General features: G+C 51.7%; 1 protein-coding gene across 4 annotated transcripts in view; it reads left to right on the top strand.

Annotated features, from left to right (window-relative positions):
- The window catches only part of PLXNA4 (plexin A4), a 586,108-nt gene that overhangs the window by 145,894 nt on the left and 420,233 nt on the right, over positions 1-19,981 (top strand). Inside the window, exon 2 of one of the 4 annotated variants that reach the window (XM_042972629.1) lies at positions 6,930-7,037. The exons of 1 other annotated variant lie outside the window; for it this stretch is intronic. The gene's annotated coding sequence lies outside the window, so the exon portion shown is untranslated. Of the gene's footprint in view, positions 1-1,499; positions 1,763-6,929; positions 7,038-8,187; positions 8,580-19,981 lie in introns of those variants that run through there. 2 more of the 4 variants (XM_042972638.1, XM_042972620.1) reach the window with 2 other exon arrangements.

Raw genomic sequence — 19,981 nt, 5'->3', positions numbered from 1 at the left:
GAAGATGCTTTTAGCAGCAGTGTTTTTTGTTCCTTTTAAAGTAGCTTTTTTAAAAAATGGGGAATGAAATACTTGCACATGGTAAAATGTCAAAAAGAACAAAGGATGTACAGTAAAACAATGAAATACATATCGCTCTAGCTCCCGCTCTGAGGTTTCTGCTGGTAACTTACAAAATGTTCTATGTATATTTAAGCCTATATAGATATATGCATACTATTCTGTAGGTTAACAAATATGCAAATATGTATACAAATACTCTGCGCTTGTTTTTTCAGAGCATAGATAACATAGATTTACTTCATTTGTTTAAGGTTAACACCGGTTCTACTGCATGACTGTACCCTGATTTTAACAGCAGTGCTTTGAGGGAACGAAAATAGAATTGTTGCCAAACACAGAGTGTTAATCTTAAATTTAAAGCCGAGGCAGTAAATGACAGGTGTGAACAAGTTTACAATTTGGATACCTATGTAATCTGAGATATATCACTTCAATGACCCTTGCCTCAGTTTACCTAGCAGGGAAGGGAAATCACTTTCCTTCTTGATTCTGGTGTTAGAAAATATGAGTCAAATCCCCTTAAATATAGGACTTGGGAAAAACAGCTACTGGAAAGGGTATATATTAATTTTTTCTTATTATCGAGAGGTGGGATATGGGCAGAAGGCAGCCCTTACTCTGATTACAGCTACACTAAATTGAGCTGACATTGGTGGTGCGTTTTCTGGGTGTCTGTGAATAGTCAGCTGAGCAACGAAGCAGGACTGATCTGGGCTGACCCACCTTATTCTTGGCGTATTGCTGGTCCTGGGGCGCACTGGGAAATGTTTAACAACTGGCTGTCCACGAAAACAAAAGCCCCGGTGTGTGGTTTGATTCCCGTGGTGTAAATGTTTCCAGCTGATTGCTGGCTATCAGTACACTGTCACTGAATGCACACTTGGGGAGAGAGGCACACAGTTGGCTCTCCCCCCAGCTCTTCAGCAGCTGTATGCCGCGGTGGCCTTGGGGCTCACAAGAACCTCACAAGGACCTCACAAGGGACACTCAGCATTTGTAAAGACTGCAGTCAGCGGAGGTGCACTGGGAGGAAGCCCTTTAAAAACAGGGGAAAGAGAATGGGGCCAGAGGGAGAATGGAGTCAGGTTTCAGAGTCCTGGAGGGAGATGTTAAAGAGGAAAGAGGTCATGACAGGCCCTTGCACCATCTCTGGAAACTCACAGAGGCCGTCCATGGCTCTCTTTCTACTCTGAGTTAGTATGGTCACCTCTGCCCTTCTTATTCTTCTCTATTGCTACTTTCTTCCTTCCCCCTTTCTTCCTCGTGCATGCCTTGGCCTCACTGCCAACCCATAGGCTCTGCTTAGTTTTCCAGAAGCTGCTCAGGGTTGAGGAGATCCTCTGAAGTCCGAGAGAAGATGATGTGACCCAGTCCTCATGGGGCCCTGTGTGGACGGAAAACTGCAGTGTCAGCTTCCAGCCACTTCTTATTTCCAGTCTCTTCTTGCTGTGACAAGAAGAGTCCCTGGACTTCCCTCCTCCCCTGCAGTACAGTAAAGGTCAGGGTCAGGGCTAGGGAACTCCCTTAGCACCATAGGGACTGGTGCTCACACTGAAGTCCCACACAGTCTGACCTCCGAGAGGATCCTGGGAAGGCAGGTGCCAGACAGCCGGTTCAAGAGAGCAGGATCCAGTACCACTTCACTGCTGTGTGTCCCCGAGGCTGACTCTCTGGAACTGACTCCCCCCTGGGACTTCAGGTGAGTGCTTGACTTGAGCGTTCCGTGGGCTGATGGTTTCCAGCGCCCTGGCTGGGTTTTCTCATTTTTACTTAACACGTTGGGATATTCTAAGATGCTTGATGCGAAGAGCTCTGAAGGGAGTCCCTGGCAGGGCACATTTTGGTGCCCAGTCCTGCCCAGTATGGTCACTGTCATGCACCAAGCATGGCCTCCTCTGCCCTTCTTCTTCTAAAGCCAAGTGGGCTCAGATAATAAGAGTAAGAGACTAATGAGGCCAAGGTCAGGGGAAGGATTCCCTCTCTGTAAGTCACTGTATTAGTTATCTATTGCTTCAAAACAGAGCACCTCCAACAACATCTAGTCGCTGCTCCACAATGTCCAGGACCTCAGTCAGAAGACTGAAAGCTGGGATCATCTGAAGACTTGAACAGGGCTAGAGAATCCTCTTCCAAGGGCTCACTCATGGGATGTCAAGTTTTGCCAGGAGTTGGCTGGGAACCTCAGTTCCTTTCTACAAGGCTGCTCAAGGGTCCTCACCACAGGGCAGCTCCCTTGCCCCAATGTGAGTGATGCAAAAGCCCAGGCTGGAAGCTGCCATGTCTCTTGTGACCTAGCTTGGAAATCACATGTGGTCACTTCTGCAGTAAAGTCTTCTTGGTCACCTAAGTCAGCTCCAATTCAGTGTGGGAGGGGACTGCGTGAGGGCATGAGTACCAGATGGCAAGGATCTTTAGGGCCATTTTGGAGGCTGGCTGTCACAGTTATTTAGGAGGTTATACTTAGGCCACCTGGCAATCATCTTGGAAATGTATGTTACCAGACAAGACTGTTCAACCTATCAGCACAAACCCATCTTCATTGCAAAGGAAAGTGACTTCGGGCCTTTCTGTTCTTTGTATCCTAGTCAGAGGGGCCAAGTGACTCACTTAAGCTACTTGGCAAGTGCTGGGAAGAGGCAAGATGGAGCCTTCATGTGGGAGCCATGAATTGCATTCGGTCCGTGAATTCAGGCACACTGTAGGACCTCGTGCCTTCTGAGACTGAAGTGTTTACCTTTTCTGGTTGAGCAAGATAAAGAACTGGCCAGAGCTGGGACTCTGCTATTTTCTGGCAAACGAGGTTAGGTCACATCCCCTCCCCCGCCACCTCAGCCTCCATCCTGCTTCTGCGTCCTCTAATTTCTGGTTCCTGCAGTTGAAAATACAAGTTTGTGTGTTAGCCGAGAGAGAAGGAAGAATTGTGGAGAGGGTGTGGTGGATGAAGGGGTCTGGGGAGGTAGGGGAGGAAGACTTGGACCACGGGAGCTGCTTCAGGGCCCGGATCACCAATACCTGCACAATGTGTGAGTGGGGGTGGGGGAGGCACCCTCCCCACCCTGGTACCAGCTCCCCCCCACCCGCCCCTGCCGTGTAGCCTGGGAAACCACAACAGAGCAGCATGGCCAGTTGTGTCCAGCAGTATAGGTGGGCAGGGGCGATGGGAGTGATGTCCTTCCATCAAATGGCTTCTGTAGGCGGTAGACTTTTGTGATGGACCCTATGGAGAAAAACATGATCAGACTGGTTCCTAAGCACAACCACCATGGTTGTGCGTGGGGGGGGGGGGGTCCTGTGACATAATGAGGGGAGACAGGGAGGGAGTTGTCAGCAGAGGCCAGGTCTGTGTGAGCAGGGGTGGGCTGGGAGCTGCGATTCAGGTGTTAACATCTCTGTATCTTTGCTAGCACCCACAGGCTAGAGAAGCCTGGGACAGTGTGGGTCTACTGACCGTACCCAGCTACCAAGTTCAAGCCACAATTCGGGACTGTGGTGACCCAGGGAGACTTCTCCCTCAGTTCCAAGGGCAGCCATTTCTCTGTCCTTTTTTACTGTTCTATGGCCTGCAGTGTCAAAAATAGAACCGTTGGGTTAGAAGCTTAACCCCTTAGGCATCAGAGGAAAGAATAAGTTTGTTTCAATGGACTGAGAATCTTGAGAACAGCTGTCCTACATCGAAGTGTCAGCTTTCAAGGACGCAGAATTGAAGGTCGCTGGAATGTACAGTGGACATATGTTGACACATCCAGGAAGCAGGGGGCAGTGGGGAGTTGGGGGCCCTTCCTACTGTCTGCATCTCATCCAGGGAGGTGTCACCTGGGAAGGCTCTCCCTTCCCTCCCAGTCTCTGCGCAGTTCGGATAATGTTGATATTTCTACTCTCCTGCAGGTGGCGCCACAATTTAGGTTTTTAAGCTGCTGCCTTCCTGTGGTTTTCATCTAGTGCACTGGGTGCTGTATAAAACCCAGCCATGGGGCCAGCTCTTGGGGGAAAAAATTTCTCTATAGCACCACCAGGCTCTGGTGATTTATTTAACAAGCAAATCTGGCTTTTATCAACTTAAATAGCGGTTCTGTTCCTAGGCTAATAAAATGGTGGTAGCTAAGTGAAGGAAAACTTAAGGATTTCTTCTCCTCTCTCCTATTAAATCTGGCCCTTTTACTCAGCTGTGAGTGATGGGCCAATACTTTTCTCCTCAAGCCCCTCAATAAACCACAACCAAATTGCCACAAAAAATCGCCTCCTTGGAAGACAGGACGTTATGAAGCAATATGACATTTCACTTCTCCCTCTTGTGGCCGTGGGGCCAGGCAATGACAACTGGGTTTCCTCACCGGCCTGGGGTAGAAGGGGTGACTTACAGATCTGATGTCAGTTGGAGAAAGTTTGGGTTCCTCTTTGCCCCTCACCAGCTGGCAGGGGCTGCAGGAGGTATGAGAGGGAGAAGGGTTTGTAACTCATGCAGAAACCCATTTTGAGCTGTTCTAGAGCTTGCCCTTCCCAGTGTGTCTATTCATAGAGAAGGGTCAAGACAACAGAGGACTTTCCTGCCCCCCTGTACTGTGCCATTAAAAAAGGGGCGATATGTCCTTCTGCAAAGCAGTGCTAATTCCTTGGATGTGTATTGCACGTATTCGAGAGTTTCCAAGTGCATGAATAGGTAGCATTTCCTTTGAATGTCACTATCTTTAAGGGGTAAGTGGGGCAGATGTGAACGTGAGATCTCCAAATCATAGCATTCGTGGGTGGCGGTGCCTAGGCTAGGACCAAGTCTTCTTGCTTCCAGTGTAGAGTCCTACCCATCCTACCCATCCTACCCCATCTCACTCTCCAGCTTTGAAAGAAGAAATCCAAGAGGCCATAATAATAATAATAATATCAAGCCCACACTGCTGCTAATTTGACCCTTCCTGTTCTCCCTTACAATGGTATTATATAACCACCCATGCAACATAGCTTCCTCCGTGTTACTAACTGGAGGGGAAGGAGGGAGAACATGGTTGGCCATATGGCCCTGTTAATGATGAGAGACTCAGCTGGGGCCACTCACCGTCCCGTGGTTGGGCCAACTTTTTGCCTCCCTTCTTTTCTGTCATTTGGTTCTGTCATTACTCTTCAGGCACCACATGGCATCCGTTTTTCTGAATGAAAACAAGTGACACCACACACTAGGCAGAAGATAAAGAATAATAAATATATTTTATTTGCCACCTCTAAAAAAGGTGTTTGACTTACCATCCATCCATCAGAAATTGACCCTGGGGCTCACCAGCGATATTCACACACACACACACACACACACACACACACACACACACACACATACACACACACAGTGCACAAAGAGGCTACAGGAGGGAAAATCAGTTATATTAAAAATACATGTTAGGGGTGCCTGGGTGGCTCAGTCGGTTGAGCGTCTGACTTCGGATCAGGTCATGATATCACGGTTCGTGGGTTCGAACCCCGTGTTGGGCTCCGTGCTTATAGCTCAGAGCCTGGAGCCTGCTTCAGATTCTGTGTCTCCCTCTCTCTCTGCCCCTCCCCTGCTTGCACTCTGTCTCTGTCTCTTTCTCAAAATAAATAAACATAATTAAAAAATACACGTTAGAATGGCTGAGAATGGAGGCAAAGATGTTTTCTTGCTTCCTCTCGCTTTCAGCATTTTTATGACATACCCTGAAAGCTGAGTGGCAAACACATTTGAAAGGCTCGCCTCCTCCCCCACAACCCCACTCTGCCTTTATTGAGCCATATTCCTTAAGTAACCCATTATGGTTTTCCATGGGGTTATCTATCTGTGCTGTCACCTCTGGGAAAGGCTTGTGATGATCCTGTGCAGAAATTTTAGAGCAGAAACCTTAGAGTGGGACCAGGGCCGGTGCGAGGCCAGCCTTACAGGACCCTGAGCCTGAGCACCTCCTTAAATTTTGCATCCTGAGTGCCTCACCCTAGTCTCAGTCCTTCCTAGAGAGACATTTGACCCTGGGCTTCCTCAGCCTGGATGGAGGTCCAAGGAACAGTGGCATTGAGTTATTTTGTTATGTGTTTCTCCGGACTTCCTAAACTAACCTGATATTGCGGGCTTTATCTAGAGTCTGGGATCCAGGGTTTCTGAGAGGACAGGAGCCAGATCAATGTATTAAGGCACGCTAATGAGATAACTCCTTGCTGCTTTCTGGGCCATGCAGTGCTCAGCAGAGAACCAGAGGCCACAAGGGCTCCACGCTGTCTCCTGGAACAACCTCTAACCAAACAAGCAAATGTCTGGTGTCCTCCTCGCCCCCGGCTCTGGCTTGGCTCTTCTTTTCATTGAGGCCCCCACCTTTGAGAGCAAAGCTTCAACAAGGTGCTATCTGGATGGACCTGCCTGACCTGACTATGTTGCCTGCCTTGGGGCTGGTAGAGCTGGTCAGCTCCCAGCTCCTTTCAAAGACTCACCAGTTTACAACTTGGATTTCTGTGAAAATATAACCCCTACAGGAAGGTGTCAGGATTTATGCTGTCATCCATCACGTCCACCTAATGGGAAGATTCTCAAGAGATGTTTTGATGGGAGGGACAGTAAGGGGCAGGAAGTTGGGTGCCTATAGGAAAAGGAAAGTTGAGGAGTCCTGAGAGAGGAGGCCAACAACTCTGGCTCCTTTGGATGGTCCTCAGCGACTGCTGAGGCACTTAGTGACACAACTGATGGTTCCCTGGGACTATGTTGGGGGTGGGGAGCAGGGCCTTGTGCAGAGCCGGTACCTGAGTGTGGGACTCTTTTAGGCTTCTCCTGGTGGGAGGGGGGCACACTCCCAGGAGGATCTAGGCAGAGGTTTCAGAGGTGGTGCTACCCACTTCCTTTCCGCATATTTCCTCTCTGCCAGATGGCTGTCGAAACCACAGCAACGTGATTTCTTTCTTCGGACTTCCGAAACTGCCCTGATGTCAGCATTGTCTGTTCTGTGGTCGAGGTTTCTGAGAACAGGAGCCAGGTCAGCCCCTCAATATAAACATGAATAGACGCGTCAGGTTACTGAGTAAGCTCCAGGGCACTCGGCCATTCATGCTCTCTCGCCCGGGCCTCCGTCCTTGGGTGCCGCGGAGGGGTGCTGGGGTTCTGATTAGGGATAGGTGCGTGCGCCTGTGTCAGCTCTGCGCACCTGAGGGTCCCTCCGACCGGCAGCGCCCGCATCCCGAGGAGGCTGAGCGTGCCTCCTTCCGAGTGGGCGCCCCGCGCCCGTGTCACCGCGTACCCGTCCCTCTCTGCCCCACATCGCCACCGGCAGGGTCGTCGGGCGCGGGCCGAGGGGACGAGGGGGGTGTCCGCCAACGTCCGTGCGGGGGGGGGGGGGAGCGCCGGCGGGGCGGGCGGCCGCGGGCGCGGAGTGGGGGAGGCGCCCCCTGCCCCCTCTGCCGGCCGCCCTCCGTCGGTCTAGATGTCAGCCGCGAGCTCCGAGCCAGCCCGAGCGAGCCAGAGAGGGAGCGGCGGCGGGCGGCGGGCGGCAGGGGAGGGGAGGAGGCGAGGCGAGGGAGGGAGGCAGGGAAGCAGGGAGGGCGGGAGGGAGGAGAGGAGGACCCAGAGAGCGCCAGGCAGCTGGAGTTTTTGCAGCGCTTGGCCGGGCTTCAATGCACAGCAGCAGCGAGCCGCGGCGGCAGCAGGCAGCCCGGGAGCTCCGGCGGCGGCCGAGCCAGCGGCGGCCCCGCTCCCTGCCCCCTGCAAACTTTGCGAGCAGCCCGCCCGGGGGGCCGGGGGCGCGCCCGGGAGGCCCGGCTCCGCCCGCGGCCGCGCTCTCCGCCGCCGCAGCGCCAGGCGCCGCCGCCGCCACCGCCGCAGCCCCGCGCCTCCCCGGGGAGCAGCCGGCGGCTCCCGCGGCCCCCCAGCCCCGGGCCCTCTGCACCGCCCGGCCGGTCCCCCGGCGGGGGCGGGGGCGGGGGCGGCAGCGGCGCGGCCGGTCGCGGACTGCCGGGGGGCGGCCGCCGCTGCCCAGGGAGGCGCGCAGAGGCGCCGAGAGCGCTCCCCGGCGGGTCCCCCGCGCACTCGCCGCGCCCGGGCAGCGGCCCGACCGGGCGAGCATGGGCGGCGCGGAGTGACGCCGCCGTGCCCGCTTGGCATCAAGGACATTCAGCCCGCGGGGGTGGGGACGAAGGGGGGCAGCCCCGCGTCGCCACCGCAGCCCCAGAGAGCCGCCGCCGCAGCCGCCGCCGCCGCTCCGGCTCCGGGCTAGGTGGAGGAAAGGGGTGCTTGGATTCGATCCACATTCTCCGACCTTTTTGTTGGACATTCCGCCCACCTCGGACGCCGCCGGAGGAGCTGTCAAGCCCCGCAGGCTGTGATTTCGCCCTGCGTTTCCCTTGCCTCCTCCCGGGTTCCCGGTGCCTCGGCGGAGTATTTGCGTTCGGGGCTGGGGCTGGAGGAGGCAGCCACACGCGCGCACACGCACACGTTCAGAGGAGGACGAGAGGCAGCGGCACAGGCACCATCTGCAGTGTCAATGCGGCGCTCCCGCTGAAGGAGGCAAGAGCGGCGCTTCCAGGTAAGGAGCCGGCGGGAGGGCGAGGGCAGCGCGGGCGGAGGTACCCGGCTCGGTCCGGGAGTCCTCGGCTGCCCTGGAGCCAGCCCGCTGCACGCGCACACACACACACACACACACACACACACACACACACACACTCGCGCGCGCGCGCGCATACACACACACACACACACACACACACACACACACACATTGGCACACGCCGCGCACACGCACCTGCCCACGTCCCACCTGGACACCCGCGTAGGTGCGGCGCGGCCAGAGCAGGTATTTCCCCCTGTTCTTTCTCCTCCGACGATCCGGACTCACACTTCTCTTACCTAGGACTTTCAGGGTGGGATTCTGCGTATGCCTGCCTCTCCCTCCCACCGGGGTAGGCTGAGGGAGCGATTTTTCAGTTCCCCGGCCCCTGGTATTTCTAGCTGGTTTTCAAAACGGGAGAAGTAATGGGAGGTTTGGGGAGACCCGCCCAGCGTCATCTCCGCTCCGTGGCCTTTGGACACCCTGGGATTTTGACTGGAGACAGACCGACAGATAGATATTCTGGCAGATATTTGGAGAGCGTGGTGGCCCAGCGTGCAGGGAGGAGGCCACATAGGCAGATGGGGCTGCAGTTCTGTAGGGCGGTGCATATGGAACAGGCATTGCGTTTCCCCAGTAAGAGGCAGCACAAACGCCTTTCGGAAGCATTGCACTGCTTCCCCGGGAATGCGCCGGGATTCCAGGCAGGAAGGGGCTTCCGCATGGCATTGGGTATGTGGCTGGTCTAGGGAGAGCGTATGGGGGTCAGATCCTCCATAAGAGGTACGACCTATTCACATCTCCAATCTGTCCGCAACAGCAAGCCGCCAGGGCTTGGGGACACAGGTCTTGGGTATCCCTTTCACCTCTCTACTCTTCCCTCTACGCTGTGTGGGAAAGCATGGGGCTGTTTTGCTGTGCCTCTGGCTAACACCTGTCACATGCCTTTGGAGGTGTGTGTCTGAGAAATAGAACTGAAAGGGGGCGGAGGAGGGTGTTGTAGGGAAGGGAGGAAGGTCCCCTCTCTCACGACCACCTCAGCAGTGCCCCCCTGTAAGGAGGCCAGGCATTCTTGGGTTTGCCAGTGTTCCCCAAAGCCAGGTTGCTTTTGACTGTGCAGAACCACTCTCCAGAAGCCTGTGGTTCAAGGTTCTATTTCCCTAAAGCCTTTCCTTTCCTTTTCTGCCCAGCTGGAGTTTCACAGGCTGCTCATTTTCAAACTTTTTCTGGAGGAGGTAGGAGGTGGTTGGGGCTCCAAAAGGGCTTTTTTGCAGTTTCCATCGGGGGGTCAAAGAGCAATTCATTCGGGCTCGGTTGTTGTAGGGAGAAGAATGTGAGGTCCAAGTAAAACATGATTTTGGAGTTGCACGTAAATATAGCAGGGCCCCGAGTTTCTCTAGCTGTCCCTTTTGGGGTAGCTTGTGGGGCAGCCTGGCAAGAAATGGGGTGAACTTGTACCCTTTATATAAGATCATGTATTCAGAGTGTCCTACAAACTCACCAGTGGGAAAAATATGTTGGGAGTCTTCCAGAGTGCTAGGGGAAAGGAGTCAACATTCTTTGGAACAAGGGGCCTCAGTGTTGGGCACAGGATTTGGTTGATTCTGTAAATCCTGAAGATGGGTGCTGAAATAAAGGGCCCTCTGCGCACCCCCATCTCTGCTATTTTCAAACTTTTTTCGGATCCTGCAAAGGTCTCTCAGCTAGGCTGGGGAGGAGAGGAGCAGACGCCCCTGGGGGGAGATTGTATTCCTGCCGTGTGCTGTGTGTAACCGCCCTTTGACTGATTGGAAAGGGTAGATGGACTAAAGCAAAGCTCTCACAATGGGGAGAACCCAGTAGGGGGGAGAAACATTATTTTCTTTTTGAGAATGGTGTGTGTATGCACACCCAGATACATGCGTGCTTTCTCAAAGGGTCAGTTCAACGCAATCCGCTCATCCAGAGTGTGATGGCGGGACCCACCTCTGTCCTCCAGGCTGTGGAAAAACTGGAACGTTTCCACACGCATGCCCTATGAGTGCGTGGACAGGGAGGTCCCACGTATGCATCGAGGAACACATGGTTTTCAGAAGAAATAGCCCCAGCAACAGTGGATGGCTCCTGGATAAACATTCTCTCACTGGACCTTGATGGGGCTGAAGCATGGTGTGCTGAGCTTCCGGAAATGTCTGTGTGTCTTCCACACAGACTTCTGCTCGCTTCCCCGCTTCCCTCTCTATCTTTCCTTCCTCCTGTGTTTGCAGCCTTAGGATCCGTCACGTTCATGCAAAGCCAGCAGTCATGCTAGTTATAAGCTAAACATTTTTAAACATGGGTTCAAAAAATCCCCACACTTTTTGCACTTAGAATTAGGTACCGATTTGGTTTCTAGGGCAAAGCAGGCATTAATTAACATCTGTGTAAAGCTGAGTGTACATCATCTAATTTTTTCCTGGCTCTCTCGCTGAGCCCTGGAGCATGGCACGTCGCCTCTCTCTCTCTCTCTCTCTCTCTCTTTTTCTCTCTCTCTCTCCCACCCCTCTGTGGACTTCCTTCTAAGTTCTCTAGGGTCTTTGCACTCGCAAGGGAGTCATACTAGAAAAACCCCAATCACGAGTGCTTCTTTTCAGCGGACCCTGGCTGCTGCTAGGCTGTGCCCTAGGGGCTCCTCTGTGAGCGTGGGTTGCCCGCGAGTGCTGTTCCTTCTTGCTCAATCTGGGACTCCCTTGTGGGCTCGCCTCTGTCCTCCCAAGACTTCATCCTGGATGCCCACTGATGCCTGCAAACATTTCCAGAGGCATCTGAGGCCACCAACTTGTTTCCTTTCTCCTCTGCTCCTCTCCATGGCTTCTGCTGCTGCTGTGCCCTGCAGACAGGGAGATCTGCACGGCACAGTCTGCCTGCACTTGGCCTCCGCATCCTTTTAATCACAATGAGGGCTGCTGGGAATTGAGGGGGGGGGTGCCTTCTAGGGAGGCCGTGGTCCTGAAGTGGGGAGAGAGCTGAGGGGGCGGGGAGATTAACCGCTCTTAGCTCCTAGTTATCACTAGGCTTTGATGCAAAGAAACTGCAGCCAATCTCTCTCCTCCTAGCCAGCTAGGGGGCATTTCTTAGCCGCTTCTCCCCATCCTCACTAGGAGAAGGCACTACACAGACAATGCCACCTCAGAGACCTGTTGGAGTGGCTCCGTGATGGGCGGGGATGGGCGGCAGCCCTACGGAAAATCAGCTCGAGATCCACGCCGGGATTAGTCTGTGTGACAGATGTACCATTCTTTTTTAGGCTCTCCCCTCCTCTTCTCATTTGTGTTGATGTGAAGCTCGGTGGACCCTGGGGTAGTAGAACAGCGCTCATTTCCTTCCCCTGACACCCCGTTCCTCCTTCTGCATCACTCCCTTCCCCTCCCCCCCCCCACTTGCTAATTCACCTCTTAGCTTTGTGCGCACATCCGACAGCCCATTCGCCCTCAAATTTGTGGCACTCCAAGAAATCAATATGACATGAATTTAACGACAGCTGGATGATTAAGTGTTATTTATATTTAAGAGCGGCATTTTAAAAAGACGTCGCGCTAATAAATCAAACGGCTGTTTGGGAGATGCACATGATTAGGGTAATTGCCCTACAGGCCCCATTGTGCAATGCCTGGCCCGTGCAGAGCCCTGCGGACAGTATCTCTTTGGAAGCTACCGGCCCTGCTGCTGCCTACCCTGACCTCCCACATGATCCCCTCCATCCAGACTTACTCTCTCTCGTGCCTCTCTCCTCACTGTGGGCCCGCAGCCTTCCTTGGCAGGAAGGTGGAGTCAGTGGGAACACCGAAGGGGGCTCTGCTGCTAAGTGGTAGGAGATGGGTCTTAAAAGCGAAGGCAGGCAGGAGGTCCTCATTGGCAGAGCAGAGGCCTTGTTCCACAAGGAGGAGGCTGCTTCTCTGCTTCCTATGAAGCAGCTTGGGAGAAAGGCTGCCTGAGTCCCCGCGAGAGTCTGGGCCGGCTCCCAGACCCTTGTCCTGACGATCACGCGGCATCAGCCTCCCCAGGGAAGAGGCTGTGTGGACATGAGTATTTGCCCTTGTGAAAGCTAGCAGAATGGAAAGGAATAATAATCAATGGTGATGGTGGTGGCTAATATCTATTCAGCGCGGACTTGGATGGGGCATCATTTTAGTGGTTTACGCAGGTTGGCCCTTATCCTCCATGGAACCACCCAGAGAGCCAGTTACTGTTATTATTCCCATTTCCTGCACGAGGAAGTTGAAAGGCCTGAGGCCAAAGACTTTGTCCAGGATCATACAGTTGGTGGGTGGTGGGGCCACATCTCAAGCCTGAGCAAACTGGCATCCAGCAAGGGAGGGGGGCACTGTTTATTCCCATCTTGATGCTGTAGGGACTGAGGCCCAATGCCCAAGGCTCTAGGACACTACATAGCGGATGGTCTTTTCACTCTTGGGGAAGGATGCTTACAATAGGGACTTGTTGGTTCGTTCATTCATTAGCCCTCGGGTTCATTAGCCCCAAAGATTCCCCAGGGAATCTTTGAAAGCCAGAAAAGGAGTCTCTGCCTGTGGGTGTCATGCAACGCTGGGCGCCTGGCACATATAATTGTGGGAGCAGAGGTTCAGTGGAGGTTGGTGCCAACGGCTGCGTGTGTGGAAGGTCATCCTGTGCACTCAGTGTGAGTGGAGCACTTGATTAGGAATGACATCCGGATCCTGGGCGGTGGACGCTTGGAAGTCCTGAAGGAACCTGTAAACCTGGCCGGGGGCTGCTGTCCCATCCCAGAGCCAGGCCTCAGCCGCCTGATTTGGTCTCTCTGGCCTCAGCATTTTAGGGAATAGCCACAGGTGATACTCTTGTGGTTAGTGGTTTGTACTTTTTTTTCCCCTCCAAAGACAAACTTTTATTCTGCACGTCTTTTGGCTTCTCTATGCTGTAAGGTGAGCAGAAGCTTCTGCCAAACTCGAGGTGGCTCCCAGGGGTGCATTTCATCACCTCCCCTCTGGCGCAACAGTGGGAGTGGCCGAAACTGGTGGATGCGGGGTCCTGCTCAGACGTGCAGCAACAGGTGCATGCGAGGTGTTCGGCACCCTCTCTTTGCCGGCCAAGCTTGGCTAGCCCCTCCCGCTCCACAGTGCCTTCTCCATGAACCAGGATTCGCAGCAGCAAATTGGATTTTGGAATGTTTTGTCACTCCAGCACAAAACAGATCACTAGCTAAGAGGATATCACCTCTGCAGTCGATGCACTGAACGTAGACTAGCGGAATCAATTCCGAGGTCTTACGGGGAAGAGTATTTTCATTAGGAAGCATGAGGAGAGGAGCAGTGGAGGAAGAGGGCCCTGGGACTGTAGGAAAGGAAAACCATAGCATTTCAAGGGCTTTCCTGGTCTTTGCTCAAGATCAGCTTTACATCTGACATACTCATTGAACTTGCCTTTTACGAGCACAGCTGGATTTCCCTCATGGTGAGTGGGGTCTAGAGCTAGAGGCTGAACAAACCATTCCTTGGCTTTGGCCCAGAGGGCGAGGAGAAGGAGAGTAAGCAAAGCAGACTTGGCTGATTGTTTCCTTCTCATGGCAGGAGTAGACAGTGAGAGGAGGGCATGTCAGGTCAGCAGCCATCGGGACATATAATTGAACCAGCCTACGTAGAACGTCAGCTAACCTTGCAGACATAGTTAGGGTTTATTTCCTCCCTCTCCATCTCAGGCTTGCTTCCTGAAGGCAAATTTAAAATAGAGCAGAATTTCCCCAAGTTCATTCTGTGGGAGTGAATGGGTGTTACATACACAAAATGTTCTCATGGCCACAGTTGGAGAAACCCTTAGTGTAAAGAAAAGCTAGGGTTCCTTGTTGCAGAACTTCTCAGAGCCTTCAAACACAACTAACTTGGATTGTGAAACCACAATAAGGAGATGTACTGTGTGGTGGCCCTGGGAATCCACTGAGAAAGGCTGGCCCAAGACAAGCACTTCATTTTTCTATTCTTGACTGAATAAAGGATGGATTCTACGAGGACAGTTTCAGCAGAGCATTCATTCTATATACACAAAGTACAGGGTTCTAGTGATTAAGTAGATATGACGGTTTCAAGCAGAATTTTGCCAGATGGGCAGGCAGTCTGACTCCAGGCTCGGTGTTTGCCCCTTGTCCTTCCTAGGCAACAGGGAGGTTCTCAGGCAGGAGTGAGGTCCAGGCAGGTGTATATTTTCTCAGGTTCCTAGACAATTCTGGTGTGTTCCCCCTGGTTAAAAAGCCGTGGTGTTGTGGGGAAAGCTGTGTTTTGGAGAAAAATATGTGTAGACTATCCCAGATCTGTCACTTACAGCCAAGGGGGCTTGGGAAAAATCCCCTTATGTTTCAGTATCATCACTGACAAAATGAAAGGGTTGGTCTAGCTCAGTGATTTTAAACATTTTAATTTTTTTAAATGTTTATTTATTTTTAAGAGAGAGAGAGAGAGAGCGTGCTCAAGTGCACAAGCAGGGGATGGGCAGAGAGAGAGGGAGACACATAATCTGAAGCAGGCTCCGTGCTGTAAGCTGTCAGCACACAGCCCAATGTGGGCCTCGAACTCGTGAACCTCGAGACCATGATCTGAGCCGAAGTGGGATGCTTAACCGACTGAGCCACCCGGGCACCCCAAAACACATTTTAATATGGATGGGGTGGAGCTCTTTATTCAAATGAAGTTCTATATGGGATTCTGACCCACAGCACAGATGGGAGAAGGACTGTTCTGGTCAGAGCTGTGGAGGAGCCCAAAGCCTTGTACTTTCCGTCTGTCTGCCCCTCACCCGCAGTCTTGGCCTGGGCTCTCTAGCAAGCAGAGCCTGAGGCAAAAGCTGACGTGGGAACACTTTCTTGAGAGGTGGAAGCCCAGAGTGGCAAGAGTGAAGGAAAAAGGGGGAGAAGTAGGGAAGGAACAGAAACACCAAATGTACAAAGAATCCAAAGAATGTGTTGCCCAGCCAGCCAGAGCTTCCTGAGGAAGCACAGCTGGTGGTTCATTACCTAGACAAGCCTGATGGGAGCATAGCCTCAGAAGAGTCTGGAGGGCAGGCACAGCCAGCATCTGTGCTGGGACCTTGTTGTGAGCTGTGGTTCCTTGGGCACCATTCGCCCCGGGAGGCAGGAACGCCCCCTCACTTTGAGGTTGTGAAATTAGCTCAAACCAGAGCCTCTGTGGTCAGGCCCCTCGGCTGGGGCTTCAGTGGCTCCCCCCACAGTGGACCTGCTGGAGCTTGGCCTTTGCCCTGAAGGAAGAAAGTCTTCGAGAACTTTAAGAATAATTTGAGGCATTCCAGGGGCCACTCAGGCTAGAAGCGCCAGGGGCAAGTGGCAAGTGGCTGAAGGCCAGAATTGGGGGTGAGAGTGGGACTTCAGGAAAGATCTGAGCAGGTACAGAAATTGGGGGTCTGGGATAATGGGTTCTGCATAAGACGCATGGTTCTTCAGAATAGAATCAGATAGTGAGCCAGAGCAAGCTGCTCCAAGAAGGTATCATTCAGCCGCCAAAATTCTTGACTCCATGGCCACAATGGCCAACCACACTGTGGGTTACCTAGTTAAGCCACATTAAGAATGGGTTCCAGTTAGGGAGTCTAGATGGCTCAGTTGGTTAAGCGTCCAACTCTTGGTTTCCACTCACATCATGATCGCACGGCTTCGTGGGTTCAAGTTCCACATCAGGCTCTGCGCTGGGAACGAAGAGCCTGCTTGGGATTCTCTCCCTCCCTCTCTTGCTGCCCCTCCCCCACTCGTGCTGTCTCTCTCTCTCTCTCTCTCTCTCTCAAAATAAATAAATAAATTGAAAATATTAAAATAAAGAGAATGGGTTCCAGTTAGGCTTCAAGAGGCTTTTCCTACTTTTTAGGCTTTTTAAGCCAAAGGAGTGCCTGACTTCCACATGATGATGTATGGATATCTCAGACACTTCTGTCTGCAACGGCTAAGGGGCATGGCTGCTTGGAAGCTGGGGTCAGAGGCAAATGCCCTCTGTCTTTCTCCTGGTTTTAAGAAATATTGTAAGCACTGAAATATAAAGCAAAAGGGGGCATTTTTGCATAAAATACTTCCCATAAGTCATGCCTCCAGCCGGCGTCCCTTCCATTTTACATCTCTTGGGCATTGAAGCCCCTCCCCGGTCAGGCGGAGCAAAGGAGTGATGCTTGCCCTATGCTTGTGACCCCTTTCCCTGCTCTCTTCACCATTAGATACTGACCCCCGCCTTTCTTCCCGAAATGCACTTGCCCTTAACTGCTGATTGATGTGAGCAACTCGCTGACTTGGAGATACGTGTCTGCATTAGCATGTCTGCCTGAGATTTCCGGCTCCTGCGGGTCAGGACCAGTTGCTGGTTGAAGTGTGTCTTGTGTGATCAGAACTTAATTCTTACTTTGTAATAAAGGTGAGGAAGCTGATGCTGGTGGTAGCGATGATGGCCATAGCATTTTATTTTCTTATGTTGGTAGATGAGAGAGACCATTTCTTACTTCTCTTGTGTACTTGGTGCCCAGATTAGGGCCTATCATACTGGAAGCAGTCAATAAATATTTGCTGAGTAAATAGAATTAATAAATGGAGCAGGAGAAGGTGGAGATGAATGGCCTGTAAAGGACAGAAGTAGGGGCATGCGAATCAGCTGCTATGGCAAGTGCTTGCTCTCTGGCAGGGGCAGGGTTGGAGCCACATCAAGGAAGTAGCTCTTTGAGAGGATAAGATGAACCAAGATGAGTGCAGGCTGAACCCAGCCGTCACCTTAGAGTGTCCTGGGTGATGGTGGTTTGGGGGCAGGTGGTCTGTTGACACTGACCCACATGGAGTTGAGCTCCTGCTTTCCATATAAAACTAAGTGTGGGTTTGGGTGCTGGGAGATCGGGTGGAATAACCAGATTGCATTTCCCAAAGCATTCCAAAGACAAGTCCCTTCATGGAAGAAGCATCCGTGGCCAAGTAAGCCTTGCAAACACCTTATGCTCTGTCTTCCTCTTGGAGATTCAAGACTTACGTTAAAGGCATAGGACGGGCACCTGGGTGGCTCAGTTGGTTAAGTATCCGACTCTTGATTTCGGCTCAGGTCACGATCTCACAGTTGTGAGATGGAACCCGGCACGGGGCTCTGCACTGTCAATCTGGAACCTGCTTGGGATTCTCTCTCTCCCTCTCTCTATGCCCGCCCCAGCTCGTGCACACCCTGTCTATCTCTCTTACTCTCTCGCTCTCTCTCTCAAATAAATAAATAAACATTTAAAAAGGCATAGGAATCCCACTGTAGAGACACCTGTTTAATTATTCTTAGCCAGCCATTTTTCAGCTTGCTTGGTGGTGTGTGTTTAAGCCAATCAACAGTTCCTGGAACAAGTGTTGGACAGAAGACATTTTGGTGAAATCGTTTCAAGTGAAAGCTTTCAGGTTTGAGTTTGGTCCGGAGGAGAAGAAACAGGAGAATGAATGTACTGAACTGTTACACAGGGGAACATGTGGGCTCCAACTGCCTTCTTCTGGTCCTTGTCATTTGCCTTTGAGACTCTCAGAAATGGCTGTGAATTGTTATGAGATATTGACAACCATGGTGTCTTCCCATGTACCTTCTCTAAAGGGACCGTTTTAAGGAGTGTGATTGTGGCTCCAACAGGTTTGTGGAAATGTCTCCAACACGTAGCACCTTATGGTTGCATGTAATAGATCAGGATGAATGTTTGTAAAGTATGTGAGTAATGACATTCACCTTCTCAATATTGTTTTTTTCAGCTACATTTATCCAATAAGAGGTTTCAATAGAACTGGCAAACATACACATTCTCATTAACAGAGAGGGCTTGAGTTATTAAGACATACCTTCCTAGATTTTGGGTAGTTGAAACAAAGGATTTTCTCTTGGGGAGGAAACTTTGCTACCTCAGAGAGGCTAAAGTTTTATAATTAGACAAGAAATCCATGGTTTCCATCATTGGGTACTGACCCGGAGAGTGGAGTTAGACATTTCCCATGGGCAGCATTTCAGTGCCCAGTACTCATCTTACATAGGTAATGATGTGTGTGTGGTGTGTGGTGTGTGGTGTGTGTGTGTGTGTGTGTGTGTGAGAGAGAGAGAGAGAGAGAGAGAGAGAGAGAGAGAGAGAGAGAGAGTTGGGGTGGGGGTGGGCTAACACCCCAGTGGTATTTGGATTTGGTTCACATGGGAACACAGGCTAGTGACCCACATGCCCAATTATAAGCCCTCGGCCGTGCTTTGCCCAAGCACCATGCTCCTTTCCAAAGTGAATAACAGTTGCTAACACACACTTACTAACAAAATTCCCCTGATGCCCATTCATGAAGCATTGCACTGGTGATTCTATCAGCATTAAACTGTTTGGTGACGGAGTTTAGAATTATAGGAATCGGAGAAATGAATTAGCAGTAAATCAAGTCCCAGCTGAGTTCGAACCCAACTGCAGTGAGTTTTAAATTAAAAATATCTTGCTATGATGAAGCAGTTGTAAGTCAAGAACCGGAGCTCTGTCACTCTTGACTTTGGAGAACTGTAGCAGTCACCCTTTGAAAGAAAAACCCTGGCAATGGCTTGTATTGATTCCCAGCCATGCTGGGAAATTGCCACTTCATTTCTTCTTCATAAACTGTTGGCTTTCATTTTTTTTTTGAAAAGGAATCCTATTTGCAGGGACCTGGCAGAGCTCTGGGAACAGGGCAGGTGGGAGAGGGCTCCGGCCCAGGGGGCTCATTCATTGCATTCTCTTTGGTCCTTCTCAGGAGGAGCCATGCAGAAGGGGAATCTAGGTCTGCGGGTGTTGTGCGATTTGTTTTCCTGCTCGGACCATATTTGATTCTTCTTTCTGGGGGATCTGTACAGAAAAACAACAAAGAGAACACTTCAAGGAGGCTGCAAGACTGTCATGTTGCAGTGACAATTGTGGTGTAATAGGAAATCATTTATGTAAGTTACGGTGCCCTCTGAATGGAGCTTGTCAGAAATGTGGCTACAGCTTCTCAAGGCCTATTTTTTTTTCTCCTGCAAAATAATCCCAAGATTTTCATTTTCAGAGCAATTGAAGAAGTATTATGTGCCGACCAGGGAATAGGGAGACCCAGCTTCTAATCCTAGGCCTGCTGAATGTCTTTCAGCAAGTTCCCTCTCTGGGATAGGCCTCAATTTCTCTTCCTTTAAAGCTGGAATAAGCCCTTGCTGTTCCTGACCTGAAGCCCAGGAGGTGAGGATGAACGTGGCCATGCATATTAAAGGACCAGGTGAGCAGCAGAAGATTCTATTTACATGCAAGGTCAGAGAAAATCAAGAAGGAGAGAATGAAGTCTAAGCTCAGGCCTCTTGCCGTTACACTTGTACGAGTTCCTGTGTGCTTGCAGATCTGGTGAAGAGCTGTAATGATGAAAGCAA

Source organism: Panthera tigris, chromosome A2, assembly GCF_018350195.1.
Source record: "Panthera tigris isolate Pti1 chromosome A2, P.tigris_Pti1_mat1.1, whole genome shotgun sequence".
NCBI classification, from domain to species: domain Eukaryota; kingdom Metazoa; phylum Chordata; class Mammalia; order Carnivora; family Felidae; genus Panthera; species Panthera tigris.
Note: the sequence above shows the minus strand (reverse complement) of the source record. Positions and strands in the feature narration are given on the sequence as shown.